Here is a 16468-nt window from a genome sequence, read left to right on the forward strand (position 1 = left end):
ACTTATTGATGAGTTGATGGATTTACTCTTTCATCATTCAATATAGGACCTAGAAGTAGAATTTAGGACACAGTTCCTCATTTAGGACATGGTTCCTCATTTCCTAGAAGGACTCTGTTAAATATTCAAGTTTAAGAAAGAATTCTTGAGAAATTAGGACCCCTGAACAAACTGATACAGTTCAGCTACAAAATAAATTAATCAGATGGCTTAATGGTTTAATGTTTTTCCTCTGGAGCAAAAGAATATTTTGACTACAGTTTAATTTGAACCAGCTAGGTATTACAGGGAGTATGATAAGAATAAATGATATTTAATTTCACTTCTCTTTATGTAACACATGTAAAACCAAAACTGATCAATTATGGTTTAAATAGTTCAAAAATTGGTTTTCCTTTTTGTTATCCTGTTCCTGAGTATTCATACACACAATTACCCAGTTTCTTTAGGAAACTGAGCCATCATGTAAGCTAGAATAAAGATGTTCCGAGCTAAACTTCATGTATTTTAAAATTAATTCTATTCATGCAAACACTTATAAAAACAATATTTTAACAAGTGCAATGCCATTTAAGTAGAAGTATGTAAAGAATTGAAGGTAGAGTTTTTAAAAAATATTTTAAAAAGTGATTTAATAAAATGTACCAAAGTACATAGAAATAACCACCTATAAAGCAGACACTGTGAAAGAAGCTTGGGAATAAGAAAAGTTACATTAATTATAGTATTTTAGTACATGGGTGAAAACAAAATGATAGTGTCATTTTAGAATTACACATCACTATGGAAAATGATGTTGAAGAGGACTTTTCCTTTTACCAAAATTCGTAGGTATTATCCAAAGTTGAGGATGAAATATCAAGTACCTCACATTCTAGAGAGAAATGAACTCAATTGGAACCCCACCAGTTCTTCTACACCCCAGCATCATTTTAGCCCTCACCCCCTCAGACCTCCCCTGTGTGACAGGAAATGAAGGAGTAGAGAAGGAATGGGATAAACAATCAGCCATTACTGTCATGGGACTTGGACTTGGATGTAAAAAGTCTATAGTTTTTGCTTTTTCATTCCTTCTCCAGGAAGAATGGGTGTCTTGTGGCTCCAAGAGAATTACGCATGGAGTTTAGGCATGAAACTGCCTTTCCACTCTGTATTTGCTATGTGTGACATTGCTGAGCGGCTCTCCATGCCTATTGGAGAAGAGAGGAGAAAGAGTCAGATATGGCAGAGTGGAAAGAAGATACCAGGGATGCAGTCTGAATTTTCATATTTAATGTGTAATAACATGTGGGTTTACTCTGGTTTACGTGGTTAACACTGAAGATAGCCAAACCTAAATCAGTGGTGTTTTAGGGAGGGACATCACAGCAGCAAAAACTGTTATAACAAAAACCTAAGAAAAGATAAATGAAATCAGTGCACTTACAGCTGCATTCACCATCATGTCAATTTAATGTGGTACTTCCAACAAAGCAGCTAATACATCAAACTTGACTGGTGGAAGGGAGTGACTGTTTTATAACTGTTTCATGGCTTATAAAAGAGCATTGTAATTGCGAAGTACTTCTAAAATCTTACAGTTTATGGAGAAGCAGTTGCATGATAATTCTGCTTGTATTAAAAGTAACACATTGTATTGCCTCCAATTTCCTACTAGGCTAGCTTGGCTTCTTTAGATGGTGGTCTCAAATAGTATTCCAATAGGAATACTACAAAGTTTCTTAAGTCCTAGCAATTAGAAGTATTATGACATCCCTTCTGCTTTATTCTACTGGACAACTGCCAGCCCAGATTCAAAGAGAGGAGGACATAGACTCCATTTCTTAAAGGAATGACAAAAATCACATTGCATAGTGGGTACACACTGGATTGGGAGACATCTGTGGCCACATTTTGAAATCTACCGCAGGTAACAAAACAATTAGCTGAGAACAACTAACATGGGGATACTTTTCATCAACACTCTAAAAGAAACACAAAGTAGAGCATGGGTATTGATTTCCAGTTCCTTTTCACTAAAACCCTGCTAAAATTGCTTGACCAACTATGACTAAAGACAGTATCTTTGTAATAATGGAGTTTGTATTTCTCTTTTTGCATTTTCCAGGTTCTGTTCATTGTCTATGTCCTTAAAATGTGTCATTTTCCATTATAAGCTTTACACTTTATCCTTAGGACAACAAAAAATAGTTATTATTACTTCCTTTTAAAGGATAAGAAAACAAAGATTTAAAAAGGCTAAGCCATATAGCTGGTGAGCGATGGAGCTGGAATCCAAACCCAGATAATCTGCCCCAAGTCTGTGCTCTTAACCACCATGGTTACTGCCTATTTGATTAATTTGGGGTTCTATTTTCACTGTCTTGTAGATTAGAGTATAGCTTGCTTATATCAGGGATTTTATTTTTGGCCTCTGCTAATGCACTTGTTCAAAATTCATACTTAAAATAACATCTTAATCAGTGTGAAGTAGTCAATGTCTGGCATAATTAATCTGCTTCAGCCATTAGTGGGATTTGTCTGGTCTGTGTTGTATAGACTGGATAGTGAGTTATCCAGACCAAAATGTCTGAAACAGTCATCCACCAGGGCCATCAACTCAGGCAGTGTGAGATGGAAAAAAACATAAGTTTCATAGTGGAAGAAGACACAGGTTGGGACCAGACTCCAGGGTTTCAAATTCTAGCTCTGCTACCTACTAGCTGAGATACTTCAGGCATGATACTTAATCACTGGGGATAATAATATATTATATATATTCTACTTGATAGTATAATTATGAAGATTAATGAGTTCATATTTGTAGAAATGCTTGGAACTCTATCTTTGTGCCTTTTAAACAATTTTTTAAAAATATATTTACTTCAAACCACAAGCCAGGAGAAGTGATGTGTCTGGGCACTCAGTACATCTGAAGTGTCTGGGGTGGTCAGATGTTAATCCAAACATAGGTTTTATTTATCCCATTATCCAATTTGTTCAACCTAGTGAAAATACTGATCTTCCATTTGAGAGTTGTCTTTGGTTCAGCTGAACTATATATGGGATTGGGGGATGATTGTGTCCTGCATTTTACCTCCCAAAGAGTAGAAAAGGTATTTTTTGTCCTCATCCATACCCAGTATTAACCACAGTGGGTTTCAGAAATTAAAAGGGAGAACTTTCCTCACCTAGCCCCAGCCTGGTCCCTGAGTGACCTGGGTGACAGCAGCCCCTTGACCTATCACATCTCATCAGCATCTCATACTTACAAAGTTCTACCCATGGATGACAGATCATCAACCCAGTGGTCACGGTAGTCTGATCAGTGTCCCTTTTCTGCACCTCTGGACCTTTTCACAATGAGCACTAGGCTGAGGTAGTTCAAGTGATCTGAACTTCGTTAGAAAACATGGGGCCAGGCGTGGTGGCTCACGCCTGTAATCCCAGCACGGGGAGGCCGAGGCGGGCAGATTTCTTGAGGTCAGGAGTTTGAGACCAGCCTGGCCAACATGGTGAAACCCATCTCCACTAAAAATACAAAAAATTAGCTAGGTGTGGTGGCATGCACCTGTAATCCCAGCTACTGGGGAGGCTAAGGCAGGACAATCGCTGGAACCTGGGAGGCAGAGGTTGCAGTGAGCCAGGATGACACCACTGCACTCCAGTCTTGGTGACAGAGCAAGCTCCATCTCAAAAAAAAAAAAAAAAAAAAAAAAAGAAAATGTGGTTCTCTGGCATTCACTGGCTTTTAAAATTGGAAGTTATTTTATCTTACTAAATATCTTTCCTCAACTGTACAACAGGGATGATAATAAAACAGTACCTAATCTCAGTACCTAGTGTATCGTTAGCTCTCATTAAATGGTAGCTATTCTCATTTATTGGATATAGTACATGCTTCAGTTATTTCTCTAAAGCTCAAAGGGCCTAGTTCTCATGGGATGTATGCCTATTACTTGGAAAATGTATCCATGTATAAACCACAAAATATTGTGTTTTGGAAAAGTACATGAGAAAAGTAAAATTTATACCCAATTGAACTTTAGGAAAATATAATGTTTCATATAGAAAAAATTTAGATCATTTATAATTAGAAGAGCTACTAATTTTAAATTTTATATTTCAAAGCTCATATATTAACCATAAAATATATATCATAGTGTAAGTTAAATGTACCATTCTAAAGCCTCTATTTTAACACATAAAGTTCAATTTTTATTGCTGCCTTTTGATTTATTAAAAAGGTGGTTGCTTTATTTACCCAGTATTGATCTAATATAAACTTCCTAAGCTTCATTCTCTTATCAACTAAAAAGTTCTGACTTATGGAATGTTAAGATAATCCATTAAAAAATAAAAATACAATGCATGAATGGACAAAAGAAATGTATATATACACAATGGAATACTATTCAGCCATAAAAAATAAAATTCTCTAATTTATAGCAACGTGGATGAGCCGGTAGGATATTATGTTAAGTGAGATAAACCAGACACAGAAAGACAAATACCACAGGATCTCACTCATGTGTAATCTAAAATAGTTGATCTCATAAAAGTAGTGTATAAAACAATGGTTACCAGAGACTGGGAAGGGAAGGAAAGAGGAGTAAAGCAGAAACATTGGTTAATGTGTAATACAAAGTTACAGTTGGAAAGGAAGAATAAATTCTGGTGTTTTGTTGCACAGTAGGGTGACCATAGTTAACAATAATGCCTTGTGTGTGTTTGAAGACAGCTAGAAGAGAAGATTTTGAATGTTGCCACCACAAATAAATGATAAATATTTGTGGTGTTGGATATACTAACTGCCCTGATTTGATCATCACACAACATATATGTCTATCAAAACATCACAATGTACCTCATAAATATGTACAATTATTGAGTTAATTAAAAAGAAAAATAATTTTAAAATAAAAAAGCCTGAGATTTGAGCTGCTTACAAATAAATGTTATAACACTACATTTTCATTATCACATTTTGACTCTAATACAAAACTATCAATTCCACAGCATTTAAGAGCATTTGTTTAATGTCAATAGCAGAATTCACAAAACTGACAATTTAACTCACTCTCTTGCTCTCTTTATGTTAAATAGATCAAAATCATGACCAAGAGTCTGAGAAAATGTGTTGTTTATATTTAATAGAGTCCAGTACAACTATAATTTATTCTTAGAAAAATTCAAATTCTTCAGAAAATTTGAAATGTCAACTCTAGATCCTAAGATAAAAATTCATACTAACTTTGAATTTGGTTCAAAAATAAAAATATATCCCTGTTAGAATTATTCATTAATTGCTTGGAGAGATTTCCAATATTTGACAGTAGGATTAGACAATCCATCATTTTAGAACTGGTATAAGTCTTCGCATTTTAGCTAAAATATTCATGGTTTTAGAAAGATTTAGTATTGTCTTAGTTAATATTACCTTCAGAATACATAATTAGCATTGAGTTTAAATATTTATTACAAATGGGATAAGAGTTCAATATCACTCCTTGGTCAAATAATACAAAAATTAATGTATCCATGTCATCACACTGCCAGCTGCTATTGTTTGAGCGTCCCCTCCAAAACTCATGTTGGAAACTTAATTCCTAGTGTGGCAAATTTGGGAAGTAGAACCCTTACAAAGTGAGGTCTAGTGGGAGGTGTTTGGATTAGGGGGCTCTGCTTTCCTGGGCTGCTTGGTATCATTCTTATAGTAGTGGGTTCTCCCTCTCACAAGATTGGATTAGTTTTCGTGGGAATCTATTAGTTCCTATGAGAGTGGGTTGTAATAAAGCAAGGACACTCCTCGTGTTTTGTCTCTTTGCACTTGTCTGCTTCCCGTTTGACCTTCTGGGATGGCAGCACAAAGACCTTCACCAGAAGCCAAGCAGATGCTGGTGCCATGCTTTTGGACTTTCCACACACCAGAATCACAAGCTAAACAAACCTCTTTTCTTCACAAATTATTCAGCATCAGGTATTTTGTTATACCAACACAAAACAGACAAGACAAAGACACCACCTACAGAAAACAGTATATAAATGAAATCAAGTCTCACAATGTTCAAGTTAGCTTATAACATCTGGCTTTGATTTATTCATGAAATAAATATTTATAGAGAACCTTCTGTGTGAAACTTAAAGGAACACTTGATCTTCTCCATTTCTGTTTACTTGAGTTTTGTGGACAGAATATTACTGTTAACAGCTGTTCAGAGAAAACAAGATTAAGAGTCAAAATGTTAGAGAATCTTAGATTTGCAAAAGCAACAAGATTTGTTTATGGCAAAATTTCTTGTTCTTTTATAAAATTCTTTAAGAAGGGGATTCAAGGTGTTATAAAATTTCCCTAATATAAATGGCCATGGGCCCCTTACCTCCTATCCTAGTAATATTTATTAATATATTAATCAACATTATAGTGTTGTGAAATTTGTTCCTGAAAAGTCATCTTTTCCAATCTACTTTTCTCGTGGAGTGGGTGACTGCAGACCATTAAATTTAAGTTTTTCTCAAGGACAGTATTAGATTTATTTTGGAATTGAACATAGATTTTTTCCACTTCAAACAGATATTTTCTACTAAATGTTATTTTTTCCATCCAAGTGCAGTCTTTTTCTAGGATCCTGCCATCTAGAGGATCTTGAAATGAATAACTTGATATTATCTAATTAGATTTAATTTGCTTTTACTGCTTAAAATATGTTATATTTTTCTAAACTCTCAAAGAGTTAGATAAATTCCTTTAATAAAAGCTCAACGATCTCCTTATGTAAAAATTCTTTATAAAATTTCATGAATAACTAGTACTAAGTATAATCTATTATATTCATAAGCATATATATGCATACGTATATATTTACTTCAGATGGTCAGGAAGTCTTCTGTATTTGTGGATTTGTAGTTTATGGTTTCAAAAATTTATATCAGGGTCTGCTCACCCTTATTCTTTTTCTTATTGTTTTTGTTTTTATTGATATTATGCTCCTCTCTTGCCATAATGTGATAAATTTTGAAGTGTTTATTATTTATTCGTACTATCAATCATGTAACTAAAACTTAATGCTAAGTATATGTAGTTGAGAGGGAGAAATATTTTCATAGTGGGGACAGAACAGTATTTAAAATTACATTATGAGAAAGGCTCCTAAATTGTCTTCTATGTGAACAAAAGTACAGAAAATTAAATAAATAGGAAGTGTCAATTTCATTAGAATTCCTCTCCTTTGTATGTAAGTCAAAGTTTTGTTTCAATATAATGAAATTACTATGACAAATTCTTTATCATGAAATATAGGTTCATCTTATCTTCTACATTTTTTACCTAACAAATTAAAACTTTTTATTTAAGTGAGTGTGAATTATGAAGTTACCTTGATATTAGTTAGCTTTATTTAATGAGTGGTGGTAAGAAATGAGTTCTTATTAAAATGGAAGAAACTGTGATTCATAAGTAATAAAAGAATGCCTGGAAATTGACAGTTTGAAACAGGAAAGTATGTAATGATCCAGTCTAGATTATTTTAATTGGCTAGACCTTTGTTACTCTAGTCAATCCCAATAAAGAGTTGATAAGTTACAACAATATGAAACTCTATACAATATCCACATCATCACAGGGGGATTGAGGTTTGGTGGAATCAGAAGCTTATACAATTTGGAGGAGTAATTTTTAATAAAATCTTAAAAATACAATAGTTCAAAATTGCTAGACATTTCTTACCAGTTGCCTATTCCAGTGAGAGGTCTTGCAGTTTAAGTTTCAAGAGGTTTATAATAAATAAGCCTTTCTATATTATTCAGATGTCAAGAATATCTGCTGAAAAGGTATCACAATCAAGGACAAGAGAGCTTTGCCATTTCTGAGATGAATCGTTCTGGATTTTGATTTCATTACAACATAGGCAAGTGTGCATTACATAAAATTATCTTTAAGATTTCTTTTGATTGAAGAATTTCTATTTTTAAGTGGAAAATTTATTACTTCTGGAGCAAGGCATTCTCCAGGCTAATGTGGAAAAGCGAGTGAATCTTGTTAATTTATTTTGGTACCCTAATTTACATGATTATTTCCTGCCCTCTAAGTTACATTTGTTTTCACAGAGCAAAATACATGTTTACTGTTCTCAGAGGCCTCAACTGGTTAAAATATGTTGTTCTTGTTTTACAGTAATAGTCATTATATTTTCTAAGTCAGGGTCCTGAGTACTAACTAGCTCCAGATCACTAGGGGGAGGTGGGGATCTTATAGCAGAGAAGAGAAAAAAGGAAGAATAGGAACCCATTCCCATTATCTGCCTTCTCTTCAGCAAATCTTAGAATTGCAAGCTTGACCTACTAACTGAGACATTAATATCATATCTTTGAAAGTTGAAATGATAAGTTCTTATCATTTAGCTTCCACTTATAAGTGAGAACATGCAGTATTTGGTTTAGTTTGCTAAGGATAATGGCCTCCAGCTCCATCCATATTCTTGCAAAAGACGTGATCTTGTTCTTTTTTATGGCTACATAGTATTCCATGGTGTCTATGTACCACAATTTCTTTATCCAGTCTGTCACTGATGGACATTTAGGTTGATTCTATGTCTTTGCTATTGTGAATAATGGTGTAATGAACATTCATGTGCGTGTATCTTCATGGTAGAATGATTTATATTCTTCTGGGTATATACCCAGTAATGAGTTTGATGAGTCCAATGGTAGTCTTGCTTTTAGCTGTTTGAGAAATCACCATACTGCTTTCCACAATGCAGATGCTAGGGTCTACTTGAGGAGGGAGTTGGGAGAAGGGAGAGGAGCAGAAAAGATAACTATTGGGTACTGGACTTAATACCTGGGTGATGAAATAATATGTACAACAAACCCCCATGAGACATGTCTACCTGTGTAATAAACCTTCACATGTACCCCCAAGCCTAAAACAAAAGTTAAGTAAGAAAGAAAGCTGAAACGATAATTAAGTTGTGTGGGTAAGCAGAGTTTTGTTTTTTTTAGCACCAGATCAGTTAATATAGAATTGATATGAATATCATTGACATGTGAACATCGTTACAGGACTATTTTCCCACAATCGATAAAAAGAGAGAGTCTCTTTCCTTTCATTTTCTATTTATATATGAAAATATATAGAGAAAAATTATTCAGAGATGAACCAAAATTTTATCTTTGTGTGCTGCCTATTTGTAATCATTGTAAACAACTTAAAAACTGTAAGACTTTTTATTTTTGAAAGTCTTCATTAAAAGTAGTATGCTAATCATAATAGATTAGGAGTTCAATGGAGAGAAAAAGTGTGTGTGTTCTTAAAACCTACACAAGTGATTAATATCAAGTAGCCATATTAATTAAATTTTTATTGAAAAAAATGATTTCAAATTTACAGAGCATTATCACTGCTCAAAATGTATATTGGCAGCAGTAAGCCTATGTTTTCTTCTGTGATTAAAATACAAAATAAAATAAATGTGATAACATTAACCATGGCTTATATGTAAAAAGGGAACTATTATTCATACTTCTACCACCTATTTCAGCCCTAACCATTAACATTTATGCTTCAATTAATTTGTCAAAAGTGGGTCACCCCATATATATATGCATTTGTGTGTCCAAAATTTTATATACTACATGTGAATGTAAATCTTTTAAGAGTTTTCTAAAATAGGAAAAAGAAGAAATAAAATATCGTTAATCTCCAGCAGCTCTCCATTTTGTGAACAGAAGAGTTAATATATAGGATTAGCAGTAGCCAAACACTGTCTTTTATATACACAAGTATATAAAGCAAAGTACTCTTAAAGAAAAATCAAGCATTGCATTGAAATAGCCTTCCAATTTTACTACAATGCATTTTTTTTGTGGGATAGATTGGACTATTTCACATAGATTAAATTTGACAGGATACCAGACTACTGCCATATTTTTACTTTTAATTCAGTACCCTTTTTGATAAATGTGAGGCAGAAAATATATATTTTTAGGTTTTTTTCTGATGGGGAAAGCCAATTGAATAATATTTCAAAACTCTGCCATGACTGTGTATCTGGCTTACATTATTTTATAGATAGCTGGAGGGTATTTTAGCCTTGACATTTCACTTGTCCTGAAAATAGTGATGATACATGGACCAGCACTACATAGAGATCCCATTTTTCTTTCCGAAAGTGCAGTGTGATTAGCCTTTTTATCCTCCCATGACTGCTACCCAGGGAGGCTTTCATGTCAAAGCCAATGCAGGTTTGATGAAGCAGCATCTCAAGATACTATGGTTTAAATTCAGGGCAGCAGTTGGGAATGGATTGTTTACTGGTCTTATTGTTCACTCGGATTTGTCCTTGTCTCATATAGGGATTGCAAAGGATTTTTTTTTTTTTTTTGAGATGGAGTTTTGCTCTTGGTTGCCCAGGCTGGAGTGTAGTGGTGCGATCTTGGCTCACTGCAACCTCCCCCTCCCGGGTTCAAGCAATTCTCCTGTCTTGGCCTCCTGAGTAGCTGGGATTATAGACACCTGCCACCACGCCTGGCTAATTTTTGTATTTTTGATAGTGACAGGGTTTCACCATGTTGGTCAGGCTGGTCTCGAACTCCTGACCTCAAGTGATCTGCCCGCCTTGGCCTCCCAAAGTGCTGGGATTACAGGAATAAGCTATGGCACCTGGCCAAGAGGGATCTTTTAGCCGAACTCTGCATACTGTTTATGGCCTTTGGAGACAGAAGAAATCCAAAGAGGATACATTCGGGGCAAGGGGAATGAAGGGAGCTGGGAAAGACGCAACAGTTTGTTTCTACCCTGGCATCAGGGAAGTTCCCGGGCACATATGCCACTCTGTCAAGGTGAAAATATAGTTATTCCTGCAAACATTGAGAAAGATTTCAAAATAAAACTCTCAGATATGCAAAACTTTAAAAGGACAGAGTCAACCAAATAGGTCTGAGAATAAGCAGAATTAATGTCAGTTAAGACCATTTCCCTCTGAATAACAGTGAGAGTACTTGGTGGAGAAGTCTAGGTATAACTGACTCTCAGCATTTGTATCCAAATATCATTATTGATTTATAACTTTCCCTGGTCTATCTGAGTCCTACAGTCTGCCTATGTTAGTAATCCCTGCCTAAACTGGCACAGCTCACTCTGGCCCATGGCAGCATGGCACATTCACCTTTGGGGCCCAATCTGTTCTGAAGATAACAGAAGGTACCCCACTACACTTCAACAGATTACTCAAAGGGATTCTATCCCCGTGAGCTTCTTCACATCAAAAAATGAGATAATGGCAATTCATCTAACAGGAATACGATTCTTTGGACCTGCAGGCAGCAAAATAATCACAAAAATCAATGAGAAGGAAGCTAAGAATCCCACTGGACCCAATAGGTAAAACAGAAGAAGTCTCATTATGTTCATGAAACATTAGTTTGTATCTGTTTTTTTCATTTGCATCATATCTGGGGAAAGGTAAGTAATCCACACATTATTTTAATTTTAATTTTTTTTTTTTTAGATAGGGCTGTGCTCTGTCACCCAGGCTGGAGTGCAGTTGCATGATCATGGGTCACTGCAGCCTCCACTTCCTGGGCTCAAGCAATCCCCCTGCCTCAGCCTCTCAAGTAGCTGAGACCACAGATACATGTGCCACCACACCCAGCTAATATTTTTCTTTCTTTTATTTTTTGTTGTAAAGATAGGGTCTCACTATGTTACCGAGGCTGATCTTGAACTTCTGGGCTCAAGCAATCCTCCTGCTTTGCTCTCCCCAAGTACTGAGATTGCAGGCATGAGATATCATGCCCAGCCTCTTATTTTTAATTTTTAAAAATCTGATCAAACAGGAGCTGAGATCTGCTTCTATAAAATGGAAGAGTGGTGGTCAAAGAAGCAGTCGTTGTACTAAGAAATGGCTTGAAAGGATTTCGCTTTTCTGTAATCTCCATTAACCCTCCCCACCCACCATTAAACGAAACAAATCAAAAACAAAAGCAAACAAATGAAAATCAACCCTCAGTAAATTTTCCATTTAGGTTAAATTTTGCCACGCAATGTTTTAAAACACATGTTTTAGTCTCTCATATAACTCCCTGATACACACACACACACACACACACACACACACATACACACACATACCTCTCCTACCAAGAAAAATGGAGGCAGCAGGACTGGAAGAAGAGACAGGACTTCACTTACCTTGGTGGCTACTGCATCCAATCTTCCTGGCTCCTTCTTCCTCCTTTTTATTGTTGGCATTTGTAAATTAAGGCATGCAGAAGACATCTGGTATGATTACCCTAGGATTCCTTGTATTATCACAAAATTCACTTTCAGGTTTCCAAGGGATGATTCAGTTTGCATATTAACGATGCTTATACAAATAAATAGAACACACTGTGAAACAATTTGAGTAATTGCTCAGAATGAACAATATCCTTTACTCAGTAGGTGACGTGTATTGGTTGAAGTTACATAACAAATATTTTAATAAGAGAGTGCTTTTTCCCACCCCACCCTTCATCGCACATAGTTTCTTTCTGCTGCTAACTCCTCTCAGCAGTGGCTAGTTGTAAACTGAAGGCTAAGATGTCTGCAAGAAGCTGAGATTCTTAGCACTGTGGAATGTAGGCTGTGGGGTGAATGGCAAGATAGATGTAACAAAGTATAGAGAAGCAGGGAGAATTTCTCTGCCCGGCTAGGACGTGTCATATATTTAATGGAGAAAGCAGTCCACATAAAAAACACGTCTACACATAAGGTGTGATTTAAATGGCTAAGTTTAAATGAAGACAGTCTATGCCTCATATTGATGTTTAAGTTATTCTTTGTCCTGTTAATTGAAATATTATTATTTGGATATATAATTCTCTTATTAACAGCAGCTATGAGAAAAATTTTAGCGTGAGTTGTTCATGTGGTGTGCATATATGAAGGAATTTTTAAATTGTCACTGGTTTTGTCATATTTCAGAAAAAAAGTAGCGAATCGCTCCTTCAAAGAAGAAACTTGACATTATCAAGAATGTTGTTCCCATGGCATCATTGACTTTATCCAATGGCAGCAGCTTAAAATTTCCATAGAAACTGGATCTGACAATGACTGCTAAAAGTGCAGTCCCCCATAGCAATATCAGTTGAATTGAAAAGGAGGCGTAAATTGTCTTATCAAAATCTTTTCCCACACAGTCCATATTCTCACATTGTCCTCTGCTATTTTATTAAATATTGACTTGCTGCCCAAAGGAGTGGCTTTGTAAGAAGGCTTGAGAGATGTAATAGTAATACCAGTGATTTAGGTGTAAAATAAAAAAAAAAATTATAGTGCTTATTTCATTGGTTAGAGATAAATGTATGTAAATCTTCCAGCAGTTTCCAAATAACTTATTTTTTCCTTCCTTCTTTACTTCTTTTTCTTCATTATTTTTTCTCCCTTCATTCCTTCTATCCTTCATTCTTTTTTCTTTCCTTTCTTTCTGTTCTTCCTTTCTCCTTGTCTCTCTCTTTCCCCCCTTCCTAGCTTTTTTTCTTTCTATACATCCATCTTTCCTCTCTTCCTTAGATATCTGTTTCCCTTTCCATATTTTAAAAGCATCCAGGATTAAGTCCTGTACTAACTAAAGAACCAACAATTTCTGTATCTTCTTCTCTCATTTCTTAATTTGGTCTAGTTTATACCTATCTAGTAATGAGTAATCTGTGGCTACAAGAAAAATAACAAGTTCAAATCCCTTGTAAGGTAACTGAGAGACCCCTGTGTGCGCACCTATAAAGACACAGTCCTCTGCCATGTTCCTCAACTTTGTACCATTCAACAGAAAAACTCCCAGGAAGAACAGCAGCTCAGAATTTTTCTAGTAAGCTCTTTGATAGGAAAGCCAAGATGTCCTTTTCCTCTTTTCATAACGGGCTATTGTTTCTGCCTTTCCTTTAAGGGTGTCAGGCAGGGAGATAAAACTCTGGAGGGAAGACTGGATGCAGGCTTTTGACTAATAACTTGAGTCAGAAATAGGAAAAAAAATAGTTCCTTATTTTATTTCCATCTGCCTGCCCTCATTTATTTATTATCCATTCATATAATAGATATTAACTGAGTCCCCACTATTTCCTCACATCTCCACATAATGCCACTTATCTGTTACTTTGCATTATTGATTAATATCATGCTTCACTTGGATTTCTCTGATAGCCCTTACTTGCTGTCGTTTTCCTCATCATCAACCCTTTTCTTCAACCCACCCTACAAATCTGTAGCCAGGTCAAGCTTGCTACAGGGCTGTTTGGATGCTATTATTTCCATTCTCATGAACTTCCAGAATCTTCCCAGTTTTATGGAATAAAATTCAAACCTTTTAGCCTTCAATTCAGGGTCTTATAATCTGGGTCCAACAATTCTACTTTTGTAATACCTTATACGTAAGGAAGACCAAGCTATGTGTTTGTTCTCCTTGTCCTCTTTTTCTCTTCCTGTCCACATGCTATGGTCTCTAAGTGCTGATTGACTCACTGATCCTTTTGGCCTTCTTCCTTTACTCAACTGTCAAGCCTCCCTTCATCTTCTCTTTTCTGCTCTCCAGCAGGAATTCACTTCTAGCTCTTCTACAACCCATGGAATTTTATCTCTTCTGTAACCTTTTGCATTTTTAAGTTTATAGTTATGAGTATTTGCACACATCACTTATTTGCCGTTTTAGAATGTATGCTCCTTGAGAGCAGAGCGCACCATTGAATATGCTTTATAGCTCAACAGCATGCTTCATAGTCTTCAACTGAGTAAATGGATGTATGTGCTGCAACGCCACTCTCTATCAGTTTTAGAAAGACATGCTTAATAATAAGCCTATTGCTAATTTCAGCTATAATGGGTGATATTATGGTCCAGTAAGAGCCTTTTGTATCAAGACTTTAAAAATTTTTCTTGCTATTTAGACAGTGGCTGTTCCATCAGTCCCAGCAAGATAAGAACCCCTGGAGAATCATAACCCTCCTTTGGTACACAAACTGTTGTCCATTAGCATCTTACTGCCTGTAATGATGCTTACCAATCAGATTAAGAAATGTACTCCTAACCCAAGACAAGGATACCTTTTACTCCTTATTCCTAACAGTCTTCTTTGAATGTGTTTTTAAAAATTCACAAGTTTCCAAAATCAAAGTGTATTAAAAAGTATATAATGCAAAGTCTCCTTGCCACTCTGTTTGTCACGTGCCCAGTTGCCAGTACACTACTAAATAGATATTCCTGTGTTAGATTCTTGGGGATCTTCCTATAGAACTTTTTAATGTAAATGTTATTATGTATATTTAAGATATATAGCATGATGTTGTGGGATACATATAGATAGTAAAATGATTACTCTAATGCAACAAATTAAAATATCTATCATTTCATATAGCTGCTCTATTGTGTATGTGTGTGGCAAGGGCAGCTAATATCTACTCATTTAGCAAAACTCCTAAATACAAGGCAATATTATTTATTTATTTATTTATTTATTTTTATTTTTATTTTTTGAGATGGAGTTTTGCTGTTACGCCCAGGCTGGAATGAAGTGGTGTGATCTCGGCTCACTGCAACCTCCACCCCCCAGGTTCAAGCGATTCTCCTGCCTCAGCCTCCCGAGTAACTGGGATTACAGGTGCACGGCACCATGCCCAGCCAGTTTTTGTATTTTTAGTAGAGATGGGGTTTTGCCATGTTGGCCAGGCTGGTCTCGAACTCCTTACCTCAAATGATCCACCTGCCTCAGCCTCCCAAAGTGCTAATATTACCGGCGTGAGCCACTGGCAATATTATTAACTTGGGTGTGAGGCCCAAGGCAATATTATTAACTATAGTCCTCATGTTGTACATTGCTATCTAGACCTGTTCATCTTACTTGTCTGCTACTTTGTATTATTTAAACTACATCTCCCGCATTTTCTACCCAGGACTCCCTCCTGGTAGCCACTGTTTTATTCTCTACTTTTAGGGAGATTTTTATGCACATAAAAGCAAATATAAATAATTGTTTTTCTCATGTTTTATACCAATCATATCATAATGTACACATTTTATGTATTTGGGTTTTCTTCCTTTAAAATGTTTCTCAAGATCTTCCTAGATCATATTGTGTCATGTTCAATTGTATTATAGTGTTTCATATTCAGTTCTGGGGATATAACATATTTAAAGAGTTACTAGTTGACAGATAATGAAGTTTGTTTCTAAACATTATTACAGCCTATACCACAATGAATAACCTTGTACATACATTATTTTCTGTGTATGGGAACTTACCTGTATGATACTTTCCTAGAATTTGTTGCTGAAAGTGTATATAATATTGGATAGATACCTTGTAATCTTGGACAGATACTTCAAAATTATCCTCCATTTAGATTGTACCAACTTGGACTTTTATCAGCAATGAATGAGAGTTTCTATTTCCACAGACTTGCCAGTTGTGTTTTAAAACTTTGATTTTTGCCAAGTTGATGCTGAAAAATAGTCGCTTTA

At 35.5% G+C, this 16468-nt stretch overlaps 1 long non-coding RNA gene across 1 annotated transcript in view; it reads right to left on the reverse strand.

The window, feature by feature from the left end:
• The window catches only part of LOC134809972 (uncharacterized), a 95869-nt gene extending 83133 nt beyond the window's left edge, over window positions 1-12736 (reverse strand). The window contains exon 1 of the long non-coding RNA XR_010156991.1: window positions 12170-12736. This is a non-coding gene — a long non-coding RNA (uncharacterized LOC134809972). The remainder of the gene's footprint in view (window positions 1-12169) is intronic.
• Between the last annotated feature and the right edge of the window lie 3732 nt (window positions 12737-16468).

Source organism: Pan troglodytes, chromosome 4, assembly GCF_028858775.2.
Source record: "Pan troglodytes isolate AG18354 chromosome 4, NHGRI_mPanTro3-v2.0_pri, whole genome shotgun sequence".
NCBI classification, from domain to species: Eukaryota; Metazoa; Chordata; class Mammalia; order Primates; family Hominidae; genus Pan; species Pan troglodytes.